The following is a 14,516-nucleotide window of genomic DNA, read 5'->3' as shown; positions in this document are numbered from 1 at the left end:
AGTTATATAGATCGCATTCTGAACGTAGGAAGATTTCAAACCAGTATTCGAGGTGAAGCAACAATTAATTTCTATTGAGCCATTTAAGGGCATTTTCAGAGCCTATAGACATTAAAATATATTGTATAAATATACTTTTCTATAGACAATAAAGCCTATAGAATATATATTTCATAAAGATATTGAAGCCTACAGACGTAATTTATTAATTATATAAAAAATTCTCAATGTTACAATGTTTAAAGACTAATTTTTTAGCATATAGAATCTCGAAGCTTAGCCTGAGTCATTGCAGCACAAAAACAATGTCTATAGAAAAGGTTTTGTTGTTGAAATAATGCACGGATCAATCACAAATGTAATGTCCTACCCGAATAAGTAAGAAATAAAATTTAATGTTTTGAAAAAATTAACTTCGAATTAATTTTCAAAAAACCAAGATAAATTGATTAATTTATAACACAATCCGAGTCTTATTTAATCCAAATTGTTAATTTTGATTATAAAATAACACATTCTAATGTTAATTTCTGGTATTTTAATATCTTTCATTGATAGAAGGGCCTTCGAGAGGAGAGAGCTGAGGATTTTTTTTCGGGAAAACTTTGAGGCCCAAACTGATTCGTACATGTATAAATTAATGTTAATTTACTTTATCCAATAAATTATTATTAATTTATATAGAGGCCCTAAATTTTAGATATCTGTGTACGAGTCCAGACCAAATAACACGCTGGACCTTATCTCTGGCTATCTGGGAAGACATAAGAATGCCCATTGGGGTGCTTGAGGAAAAAATTTTGAGGGTCTTCAAATTTTTAAAAATTAGTAGGGAAAATGAACGTCCCCACTGTATATGTAAAGTGGGGACGTTCATTAATTATTAATGTGTATATTTAATCTAGATTCAGTGAAATAAAGTAAAATGAAGTGCTTCTCAAATCATAGCTTTCGATATGTGCATCGTTGCTATCGTTTGCAATGATTTATCAAAGATTTAAATATCATCGGTTAACTTTTTAACTTCCCCAAATGGCGCTGAGTTCAAAGTAAGATCGCAAAATGTAGTTTAGCGTGAACCTTGTTGGACATCTAATCTTAAAGTTTGGAGAGGCCCTGATCCACTCAACCCCCTCCAGGCACTCATGAGAATTTTATTGGAGCTTTATAAGTGTTTTCTAGAATCCACAGGCCATTCTACGAAAGTTTAATTAAAAAAAAATCAAATTGAGAACTTTATCACATAATTTGAGCCTTTTTAATTCAAATTGTTAATTGTGATGATAACATAGCACATTTTAATGTTAATTTTTGGTATTTGCGAATATTTATTAAATACTAATTTCGATATTTTTTAAAAACTAATTAAAAATGGCGTTTCTTATAAACACTATATATATACATATAACATATGTCTACGTCATTGAACATCATATTGTAATAAAAACGTCATTTATTTATAAAAAATTAATTTTGTATTCAATTTAAAACTTTTATAAACGTTTATAATATTTATATTAATAATAAAATAACTTTTGTCAATAGCCAAAATTTATTTTTTTAAAAATAAAATTATATGTAAAAATTCTGCATATAAGAGTATAATTAAATTTGATTGTATTATATTCTAAAAACGTAAAAAATATTAATTATTAACTTTTTAAGCTTTTAAAGTATTTTTAAATCGCGAAACATTTTTTTCTAAACAATAAAATTAATTAATATTTTTACATTTCTCGTTGAAATTTAAAATAATTAGATATAAAAAAGCGCAGATTTATTAGAAAAAAATTATTTTTAACAATTTGAAATTCTTAGAAGAATTTTTTGATTCTTTTTATTTTTTTTTTTTAATTTCTTTATAAAAAGTAATATTATACATATAATCCGCTAGAGTATCGTATGACAAAACGTTAAATAAAGTGTAAATTAATTCTAATATGTACAAAACTCACGTTTAAAAATATAAAAATAGATTTATTAAAAATAAAGAAAGAGTCCAACCACCTGATTGAATTTTCCAATTTTTTTTTTTTAGTGCCACTTGCAAACGAACAGACGACATACCGGAAATAATTTTCTGCGCGTGCGCCGACACACTTCCCCAATCAAAGATCGGGACGAACGGACTAGAGATTAGTGTTTGGGAATTGTTTACTCGTGAAAAATTAAATTTTTTAAAGTCCGTTTCGATATTTTAAGACGAATTAAAGTGTTTAGAAGCGAGTTATGCCATTTTTAATTGTTTATAAAGCACGTATTAACGCCGATTCGGTTTTAAAGCTCGACAAGTCGTTAGGGTTAAACGTCGTTTAAAAAAGTTTTCGTAGAAAAGGTGAGTTTTATTCATGAATTTTTAGTGTTATTTTCGTATTTTTTCAAATTGTAATGTGTTTTGTCACGTTTTAAACTGTTGTTCAATGTATTTACAACGATGTGACGTCATTATAAGTCACTTTTCGTGTTTTGTATACGATAAAGTGATGTGTTATGTGATGAATAAGGATTTAAATGGCATACTTTCTTTAAAACAGGAAAGATAGAAAATTACAATGCAAAATATGAGAATCCTTTCTATGACCTACATTTATTTATTTTATTTATTATTGCATTCATTTAAACTGTTAAAGTGACTTATACAATTATATACAGAAAACAACATTAAAAATGTCGCCATCGCTGGTCATGTGGGTGTAAGATCTTTCAGTGATAATTGGCTGATATTTATATTTATCATTCAAATTAATTATGTTAATGACATGTCCAATACATGAACTGTTTGTAGTTAATAGCTAATTAAATGTTTGTGTGGATTCTGTATGTAACTTCATGCCTGTGTCATGTTCCTTTTTTTGTTATAACTGTGAGGAAAATTAGTTCTGTGAAACAAATTGGGTAAGACAGTATGAACTGGTGTCTTTTTTTTTCCTCTCATCTTTATGGTTTTATATGAAGGAATTCTCAAGTCCTGAAGTGTTTCGAACAGAATATTTAAACAAAAATAGATTGTAGACAGCTTTTGGGATAGCCACCTGTATCAAGTTCCTTTTTTTTTTTGTTGTAACTGAGGAAATTTAGTTCTGTGAAACAAATTGGGTGAGACAGTACAAAAATAATGTTTTCTTGTCTTTATAATTTTACTTAAAATAATTCTCAAGATCTGAAGTGTTTCAAACAGAATATTTAAACAAAAATAGATCATACAGCTTTTGGTGTATTCAAAATAGTCAAAGCTAGAACTACCACAGTATATAAAGATACTGAACACACCTTATATATTTTTCCATCAATTAATTTTAAACTAATGTTTTTGGCTTGATTGATAACCCTTCATTAGGTTTTTAAATAGAATATTAAATAGAATTAAATAGTTTAATTAAAATTAATTGTTGAAAAAGTGTGTAAGCTGTGTTCAGTTTTTGCAGTTCAGTTAAGCTGTGTTTTTGGTATGTTTTGCAATACTTTTCAGTTAGTAGGACGCCAATCAATAGATGCAATCAAATTCGCATGAAATTTTCTAAGTCACAACTATTCTGCTTGTTTTTCGTTTTAATTAAACTATTTTTATTATGTTTTTACATCTATACATGAATGAAACTTTATTCTTCTACATCTCATTTAATTAAAATTAGTATATTAACAAATATGTTTGATGAAATAGTGACAAAATGTGGTATTGATAAGTTAATGATAAAAATATATTTATCATTTGTATTGTGTGTAATCTACGTACTGTAAGTCAGTGTTGATTGAAATGAGCTGTAGAACTGAACTGGTGTCATATAACAATGATAAATATACTTATCTAGAGAAAGTCCAGGGAAACACATGTTGGTTGGGACATTGTAAAAAGTAGATCACTTGATGCTGGGGAATTTAGTGAAATTAAAGAGGACATCCTTTTTTACACTTACAATAGACTTGAAAGATCTAACAAGCAGGATGACTCAAACCAAGTGATGGAAGAGGAAATACTGTAGACAGATAGGTCTTAATTTTAGTTTATAATTGCCTATTGTAATAAAATTTAGCTTATTTAATAAATTAGGCTTTAGTATAGATTTGGTTTTTGAATAAAAATAATTTGATATATATTTAAATTATTGATTACAGTTACTATAATATGTACAATTTATTTCTGTCAAAAATAATATTTTTAAGTTTGTGTAAAGTATTGCTACTTTATGACAATTGTTATAATTTGTTTTTAATAATTAAAAATATTTTATTATAATACTTTTTTATTTTAATAAAAAAAGAATATAATAAATCATTTATTATTGGCTCACAAAATTATACGAATCTAGCATCTAAAATTATTTGATTATATGTTAATTTTTAGTAATAATTGTATGTATATTTATTATTTTAATCATTGCTTATTAATGAAAAATATTGGATATTTTCAGTACATTTAGTAGCTCAAATGTTTTGCTGCAGATTGACAATATTCACCTGTATTAACTGTCAGACCAACTGTGAAACATTTGGTCTACAAGTTAGAATGATATTCAGTTTTTATTTTCTAAAGATTTGTGATCATTTTTTCAAATGATTAAGATAAAAGATGCATTAATAAAATTAGTATTGAGAAAGTTATACATGATATTTCATATGATGTATAACTCAGTGTTGAAAATATAAATTTGATTATTTGATCATTCAATTAGTTTTATTAATCCTATTTTAGTTGCTTATCCAAATTATATATCATTGAGAATATTTTATTCTATATGTAGCATGTTTATATTTTATTATTATTATTTAAATCAAAATGTTTGATTGCTAAGTCTGTTTACAATCAATAAAATTGAACATATGCAAAAAATATTTTAAAATTAATCCATTTTGATATTTGGAAGAGAAAAACAATCTTATTACTAGAGAAAAAAATAATCATCATGTTAAATCCAAAATGTACCATAGTACAGTATTTACAAACTTTCAAGTTATTTTGTTTTTTGAACTATTTAATCATAATGTTAATTTAAATAAGGTAATAAAATACTGGTAAATATGAAACTGATCAGAAAATAAATAATAATTAGATAGCAGTATTTTGTTTGCCAATAAGAACTTATCAGTTCACAAGCAATGGTAATTTGAATTTGACAGTTAAATGAAAACAATAATTTAGCCTATTATAATGGATTGGTACAAGATAACATTTTAAAGTTTGATAGATGAATTGTTTATTCTGCTCTTTGAGAAGTGTTCATATTATCAGAAAATTATAGAAATAAAGAACAAAGATAGAATATTATTTGATAATAATATTTTAGATGTAATTTGTAGATAGAATCACAAACACTTACAATAAAATATCATCATAACTTTGAACTGCCTCAAAATAAATATAAAATAATTTCTATAAATTGCTTAATATTTTAATCATAAAGTTGAAAAGCTGAATTTATGATTTAAAGATTATGATAACTGAGAATATTTTGAAAAAGTACAAATGTTATTGCTATTGAATGAAATAAACCAAAGACAAAAAATAGTTTTTTTTTTATAAATCTTCAAACTTATTTAATACCAATAGAGTTTTTGATTTCTTTTTTTTTTTTATTAGAACATTTGTTCATCAGTTTAAACTGACATTCTGAGCATTTATAATCCTTTTAAATTTCCTTATGAAGTTGGAATTATTGTACATGGTCACATTTACATTTGTTACTTCTTATAACTATTGCCAAAAGAGAATGATTGATATACATATATACATACATTATATATATATATATATATATGTATGTATGTATATCAATCATTCTTTGTTTTATATATAGCCTATTTATTTCAAGTTTTGAATTATAAATAATATGAAATATTGTTGAAGTTTTCTTCTTTCAGTCTTTCTACATTCAATATAAACAGAGACATTGTTATAAGTTAACTTAGTTGCTTTATCAGTATAAAAATGTAACCTTGTATCATTCAACTCATTTCTTCACAGAAAATGTAGAAACTAAACACACCAAATCATTCAAGGAGCATTATTCAATTTTATTCTGATTAAATGATTTTTTTGGTAAGTTGTAAATCTAATTGTCAGATCAATAGCTTAAAAAAATAACAAGATTGAATATACAACAAAATAATATATTTTAATTTATTTTAAAACAAAACAAATACTTTTTTAGAAACATTCAAATTTAAAAAATCTATAAAAACAAATTAAAACTGAAATATTAAAATGTAGTAATAGATTATAAAATAAAGAACAGATATACTTTTAAAAAATTCCAATTTTATAATTTTAATTTCTGTTTTGAAGTTTTTAAATTTTAACCAAGAAAACAGTTGGAAAAAGTTAGATTAAAAATTAAAATGAATTAAAATCCAAACTTGTACTTCCAACTTTTTTTTTGTTGAAAAATCAAATCAAAATTTTACATCCAAGGATCTAATTTGCAACTTTTACACTTCCTATTAAAACTGGGTTGATGTTAGCAGAGGTAACTAGTTCTTCAGAAGTTCTTAAAGGGGTGTTTCCAGAATGAGCCATAAACATGTGACTCCTCTCATGAAACATTAACTTTCTTTTAAAAAGAACATTTTAATTAAAATAAATTTAATAAGGTTCTTTCACTGGGGTTTAGTATGTATAGTTTTTACAGTTTCTGACAAGACTATAACATTATTTATATCTAAAAATGACTTTGCATTACTGCTATTTTCATATAATTAAATGGTAACTAATAATTAAAATAGAAATAAATTTTAAAACATTTTGTTTCTATTTATTTCTTGTTACTGATGCAGTATCTTTAAAAAGTATGGTAGAAAACATGATTGTGCTCTTTTTGCTAGAATTATATTTTAATCTCCTCTTTACTATAAAGATTTTATTTATAACTGTGGTAATAAAATAATACGTTTCAACTAAATTTAATGAAATTTACAGATTTATTAATATAAAGTAATATAAAATAATGTTATAGTCTTGTCAGAAAATTCATCTAGAACTTCTTATCTTTACAAATGGAAATGCCTTAAGCTTCTATAATATTTTGAAATCTTTCAAATTATGGAACAACCACAGAATGTTTGATGATATATGTTTGAAAATCTAAATCAATGATCATTATTGGTTCAAACATCGACAAAAAAAACCTTTAAAATGCAACTTTTAATTAACTAATCAAACAGTTTAGTGCAGTTTCCATATAAAGTTATTAAAAAAATTGCACTATTAAGAAAATTTTTTGTACTTCAATAAGCTTGATTTCTCTTCCATTATCATTGGATAATTTTTATCTATTATATTTTGTGCTGTACTTTTTATTGACATAAAATATATGATTTTGAACTATATTCTACAAAGGAATCCATAAGTTAAGCTTATAAAGTTCTTATAATGTTTATCATTTTTGTACTTTTCTTCCGAATTTATTTTTTACTGTATTCTAAACTGAAATTAATTGTAATAGGAAAATAATAATTTCTTAGTCTTTGAAGAGTATTTAAAAGGGTCAACCTATGCACTTTTCCTGCAGTGGAGATGTCTGATGAATGTTTTAGACTTGTTCACTAGTCTGTTTCAGATTCATCTAGAACTTCTTATCTTTACAAATGGAAATGCCTTAAGCTTCTATAATATTTTGAAATCTTTCAAATTATGGAACAACCACAGAATGTTTGATGATATATGTTTGAAAATCTAAATCAATGATCATTATTGGTTCAAACATTGACAAAAAAAACCTTTAAAATGCAACTTTTAATTAACTAATCAAACATTCAAAATTGTTCCATAACACACTTTGTTTTATAAAAATTGAAATCATTCAATTTTTATTCCTGAGGAAGGTCATTCAAATGACCGAAAATGTTTGATTAGTTAATAAAAAGCTGCATTTTAAAGGTTTTTTGTCTATGTTTGATTATAATTTAACTGTAGTTTGAAAAGAGTGCATTATTGGTTCTGAGGAATATCATATCAAAGCTCAATAAAATTACAACCATTTAGATCTAAGCCCTAAACTTCTCACATATCATTATAAAATATTTGCCATGTGGCCAACAATGACTGTCAATCTTGTGCATTTACACATTCACTGTCTCTGAAAGCTTTAAAGAATTCAAGGATTTTCAAGGTTCTTGTATTCATCAAATACTTTTATCAGTAATAGGTAAAGCTGGAACTTCACCAGTATATCAAGACATTAAACACACCTTTCACATTTTTTCAGCAACTAAATATAATCAAATCTATGCATTCCAAAAATAGAATCTATTTATAAATCTGACAAAAACTTATCAATCAGTCCAATCAATCAACTAAATTTTGATTAAATTTAGTTGCTGGGAAGGTGTGAAAGATGTGTTTAGTGTCTTCAAATACTTTATAAGAACCTTTGAAATCCTTATCTACAAAGCTTTCAGAGACTGTATATATGTAAATGCATAATATTGTGAGACAATGTAAAATACGAGGTCTGTTCAAAAAGTATCGGACTTTTATTTTTTCCACGTAAACCAATGATGCGCGGGAGGCCTCTTTCGGTGGAGTTGTGGAGGGGACAGTCATGCACAGCTCTGAATTTTTTCCTGCCTGCAGGAAGCGTCAGTCGTTGGCAGTCGGCCTATGAGTGAGGACATGTAGTGAGCTCTCGTTAGATTCCACTAAGTTGGAAAATGACTGAACAACGTGAGCAGCGATATTACATCAAATTTTGCCAAAAACCTTGGCGATACCCAAACGTAAACCATTCGCAAGATTCAGCAGGCTTTCAGGGACAATCCTCAAGGCCAAAAAAAGCGCGGCAGGTCCGCAGCAATATCAAGGTCGTGTTGACAGTTTTTTCGACTCTCGTGGGATGGTGTATCGTGAGTATGCACCACAAGGCCAAACCATTGCAAAGGAGTACTACCAGGAGGTCCTTCATCATCTTTCCGATGCTGTGCGACGCAAATGACCAGATCTGTGGTCGATCAAAACTTCCAGCTCCATTGTGATAACGCATCCGCCCATTCTGCGCATCTGATTCGGGCTTTTGTTGCCAAACACAACACTCCTGTGGTTCGTACGCTCCATACTCTCCCCACATGGCTCCATGTGACTTTTGGCTATTTCCCAAGCTAAAAATGCCGCTGAAAGGAACCTGATTTTAGTCGAGAGAAGACATCGTGCGGAATGCGATGGACCGGCTGATGGCCATTCCAAAAGATGCATTCCAGCAGTGTTTCCAGCAATGGCAGGAACGCTGGGAGAAGTGTATACACTACCAAGGAGACTACTTTGAAGGGGATTAAGGTTTTGTACCTTAAAATCAATAAATGTATTTTTGTCAACCAAAGGTCCGATACTTTTTGAACAGCCTTCGTATTTGCCATGCAATTGACAATGACAAGATTTTTACAGTTTTGGAATTCTCATCTCAGACTCTAGAAATGTACTGATTAATCATTTGCTATTTGTTAATTGTATTAATTGATGGAAAGACTGTAATATTTTAGTCTTTCTATCAATTTAATTGTCAAGTGATGATTAATTCTCCAATAATTGGAGTAATCAGTAAATAATCATTCCATTGGAAAAGCATAATTTATTACTTATTAAATTAAAACTATTTTAGAGAAATGATAGCTGTATTAATAATGATTCAGAATAATCATGGTGACACATCTATTTCCATTAAAAACTGCTAGATTTTTGTATTTGTTTTCATTCTGAAATTTTTATTAATTCATCCTCATTCAAGGCCAATTATCACATCTAGTTAATTAATTTTAAGCATCATCTGTGTATTTCACAAAGAACTTTTTGTTTTTAAACAAGTAGATTGTTATTACATGGCCAATTACTTCATATTGTTTTGTTAGCTACATTGTACTCAAAAGAATGTCTGATGTGTGAAAGTAATTGTGACATAAGTCAGTTAGTTAATCAATTAATAAAAAAAATATGCAACTGCCAAAAACATAAGTCATTGCATCTATTTGCTCAGTATGACACCAGTGTTGAACTGCCAATAAAGTATATAAACCACATTTTAGATTAAAACAGATAAGTTATTATCTTGGATCCAATGTCAAGAAGTTTAGACTGAAATAGTATAATTAACATTATCATAATGAACTAAGTTATTAATAAATTATTACAGTACATAATTTGGATGAAATGGTCCAGTGTTTGGTTTGACCTCTTAATTGGACATGAACAAGACCCATAAAATTGGACAGTGTGGTTGGTTCAAAACAAAACCAGTCTCTTGGCAACCCTAGCTATTACATATAAGTTAGGTGATTTATATTAGTCACCTAAGAATAGGAGGCAATCTATTGGAAGCATTAAGGAAACAGAAGAAGAGAATGTAGTTGATCAATGTGTAGTTATTTATGTACCAGTTTCATCAGTTTTAAGTCATTTACACAGCCAGTCATGCAGTTCTCCTTAGCATTTTACATATCAAGCAAGCAGGTCCACTAGAATGTAGTGTGGACAGGATGCTAAGCAAAAGAGACTATTTCTTTAATCATGTGAATATAAAAACACACTTTTTTACTACATTGGTATGAACATGCTATGCACTTACTAGTATATTGAATAAACCAATAGGGATTGCAAAGTTTCTTACCAATGGTGACAAGGAAAAAATGACAAAACAATCAAAGCCTTTTTTTCCTTTGTATGCAAATTGAATCTGACTACTAAAATTTATAGTACTGACCTAACTTGATTAAGGATGATTTATGAAATTTATTTTTTAATATTTTCATACAGCTTTAAACTGGAAATAAATAAAAATACAGTAGACTTTTATTAATTCAAACTTGGATAATTTGAATTTCCTCTTAATTTTAACTGGATGCTAGTCCCATCCAATTCCTGTTAAATCAACATAAAATTCTCTTACTAATTTGAACTTGATTGTGCTGCCTCCTGTTTATTTGAATCAACAGCACATGTTAGTAGATTAACATCATTGTCCCACTTTTGAAATTTAAAGATCAAATATAAAATTTAAATTTTAAAACGAATTAATAAAATAAAATTTAAAAACATTTCAAATCAGTTGGTGCACAATTAAGATGATTTATATTGCCTTATGGCACTTACTTGTCATGGCTTCTAATGATTTATTTATTTATTTCTTTTAATGGACTACTGTAGCTTTGTTTTGTATTTTTTATTGATTAAACATTATTCTATTACAATGTAGTATTAAAATCATTTCTGTTTTTTCTTCTGTATCATCCAGAAATGGTTTTGTTATAATTTGAACTATACAGATATACAATTCTGATTAATCATTTATTATTAATTAGCTAATTTAAGAATTGTTCCATCCTTATCAGACACCATGGTGTTATCACAAATAAACTGAAATAATTATTGGTCAATGTCTTTTCATTTATAGAAATTAGTTTTTAGGATTTTGTTACATTATTTTATCAAAATAATGATTTATAATTATTAAACAATAATTATTTTTAAATTATAAATTGTAAAATCTGTACATTAACTTTAAATTTTAAAATTTTTCTAAAATTCAAAAGTGTTTCATTTATAAAATGTAAATTAAAGGATTTTAATTGATCATTGGTTGAACTTATGTGAATTTACCAATGATTTATACAGAATAATTCATCTTCCCACATTAAAATTTCTAAGGTTAAAATATTTTTGTTTTGATAATCTGGTTTTCATATTGCTTGATATCAAATCATTAAGAATTAGTATCATAAGGTTTTTACACATTTGTCAGAATCAGTATTAGTAATAAAATTTTTATATCCAGTAAGAATTTAGTTTCTACAACTTTTTCTAATCATAATGAGAGACTAAAGTGTAGATTGAACATTAAGCAAACTAATCAAATATCATTCCTTTCATGATCCTTTGTTGATACTTTTTTTCAGAAAATTATGACTTTCAATTTTGATGGACATGTTTACTGATTGAAACTTTCTATTTATTATTTAATCTTTTTAAGATTATATATATTTGCCAAACAATCTACTAAATTTTATAGGTTATATTTTAAGGTTACTCAATAATCAGAATCAAAGCAATCATGTTAGTGGTATGGGCAGTTAGGCTGCCATATCTTGACAAATTTAATAATTAGAAATAAACAATAATGTGTAGTCTTTAACCAATATCCGGCATGAAAATTCCAAACTAATATTGGCAAACGCTTTCGATGTCCCTCCTGGGCCCTTCTTCAGGCCAAATTTAATATACTGGATTCTTAAATCGAATATTTAAAAAAAAAAAATTTTTTTTAAATATTCGATTAAAAAAAATTTTTTTTTTTAAATATTCATTTAAGAATCCAATATATTAAATTTGGCCTGAAGAAGGGCCCAGGAGGGACATCGAAAGCGTTTGCCAATATTAGTTTGGAATTTTTACACTGGATATTGGTTAAAGACTACACATATTTGTTGTATATGACCCGGTGTGGGAGAAATCCTTGATTAATTAGAAATAAGTTAATTTTTAAGTTTTAATTTATACTATTCTGGAAGAAGAATCAGCTCAAAGCAGAACTCACAACAACAACAACTTGCCATGTAGTTGCGTTGCCAGTTACAGTATTTGAGCTGTAACTGGCAATGCAAGTTTGATTTATAGCTCTGGGAGTATGGATCAGACAGGGTTTGAATTGGGTAATGGGCAATGCAACTACACAGCTAAGTAAATTAAAATGGAAATGACTCAGTGTCTATCTAAATAAATAGGTTTTGGAGACGGGGATTGGATGAATGTCTAGGTAGTGTAACTGGCAACATAACAGCATGGTAACTGGGAGTTATGGCTTTGAGTCCTGCTTTGGACTAATTCTTTTCTTCCAGAACCTTCTAAATTAATTACTAAAATATTAATTTAATTATAATTACTAGTGATGTAACGAATATTCGGTTACTATTCGGTATTCGGCCTATTTTTCACTATTTGGCCGAATACCAAATACCTAAAATCAGGAGTAATAAATAACAAAAACACAGTAAATTAATCATTTTGGATGGTATTTAGATTTAATGTTATCGAGTTAGTGTTGTTTGTTTATATTTATTTATAACTTGTAACATGCACAAAACAGAAAATAATAATAGTCACATGTATTCACAATTTATAATTACAAGGATCAGCACTTGTACACGTCTATCGTTGGAGAATCCTTGCACATCTCTCAGATGTGCAAGGATTCTCCAACGATAGACTCTGCCTATACTTCTGACCCTGCCTATACTTCTTTTTAAGCGCTCGTCTTTGCTCTTCCCTTTATCTTTCCTCTATCGCTCTGTGCATACATCATAATACGTGCTCACGATACTTTCGATTCGTCACTTTTCCGTCGTAGAGTTCCCATTTTACAATTACATGACTCAGCCTGGTGATAACGGAGAAAAGAGACAGATAGGACGTCGATATAAGTCACAGTTATGATTTCACAGATTTGAGACAGCTTGATAGCCCGAACGGCCCCAGGCTTTCGCCCGTGCACGCTAAGTGACTTTTATTACAAGCATTTAGCTTTCTGAAGTCTGTGACAACAATTGTTTGGCATTGACGGCCGCGATTTTCGTGCCAATAAGCTCCTTGACTTGTTCGATTATGTTATCAACTCAATTTAATATTTATTTTCACATTTTTACTTCATGGTCCTTCTCTGTTCTTTTTCCGTTATTTACACGTGTAGGTCATTTCATTGTTATCCAGATTTGATATCATCATTTATCACATACTTCCATGACACTCTTGTATGTCTGCTACAACTGCCAAGAATTAAGCGATTGGCGAAGCGTAGTGACAGCGGGCCAATAGAGAGCAGGATCCTTGCCATAATGCAGTTTGCGCGCCAATTTTCGTATGTGCGTTCATCAAGCTGAATAGTTTGTCCAAATATTCGGCTATTCGGCCACGCTCCTGGCCGAATATACTATTCGTTACAACACTAATAATTACTAATTCAGATTAAATCAGATCAAATTAGATTCAAGAGATGCATCTAATGCATGTCTCTAATGCCAAATTACTTAGTAGTAGTAGCTGAATTATATTGGGCTATATTACTATCATTTGGTTTTGATAATATATTACTATTATTACATTCATACTTAGGATTTAATTTCTAAGTATAGTCAAATGCCATTTGTATGTTTCTCAGTTGTATGTTTTTTCTCAATTATAATATAATTGAGGAAAACATACAACTGAAAATATTTAACTATTATGTTAAATTTTTCTGCATGGTACTTTCTCTATTATAAAACACTTCAGTTATGTTTTTCATTCATACAATTTTGCACTTACTCGTCATATTTTGGTATCTACAGCACTTTTTTCTCCCTTATACATTATTTATTTTGAAATAGAAAAATTTAAAGCAATTACAGTATTAAAAAAGTGAAAAAAAATTATGTATTCTCTTAGTTAGAACACACTGACAATGAATCACTAGAAATGCAAAAAGTGAAGGGAATAATATGACATGTGATGTTGTTTTCAATGAATTTTTCCATTTAGCATATTGTTCTGCCAATCCAACTCATTGAAA

At 28.1% G+C, this 14,516-nt stretch overlaps 1 protein-coding gene across 1 annotated transcript in view; it reads left to right on the top strand.

Moving 5' to 3' along the window:
* Window positions 1–2,070: 2,070 nt before the first annotated feature.
* Window positions 2,071–14,516, top strand: part of LOC111617349 (unconventional myosin-IXa-like) — a 121,432-nt gene continuing 108,986 nt past the window's right edge. The window contains exon 1 of the mRNA XM_023358653.1: window positions 2,071–2,335. The gene's annotated coding sequence lies outside the window, so the exon portion shown is untranslated. The remainder of the gene's footprint in view (window positions 2,336–14,516) is intronic.

This window comes from Centruroides sculpturatus, unplaced genomic scaffold (assembly GCF_000671375.1).
Source record: "Centruroides sculpturatus isolate CEXI.00-Female unplaced genomic scaffold, Cexi_2.0 scaffold118, whole genome shotgun sequence".
NCBI lineage: Eukaryota > Metazoa > Arthropoda > Arachnida > Scorpiones > Buthidae > Centruroides > Centruroides sculpturatus.
This window is presented reverse-complemented; position numbering and strand designations above follow the sequence as displayed.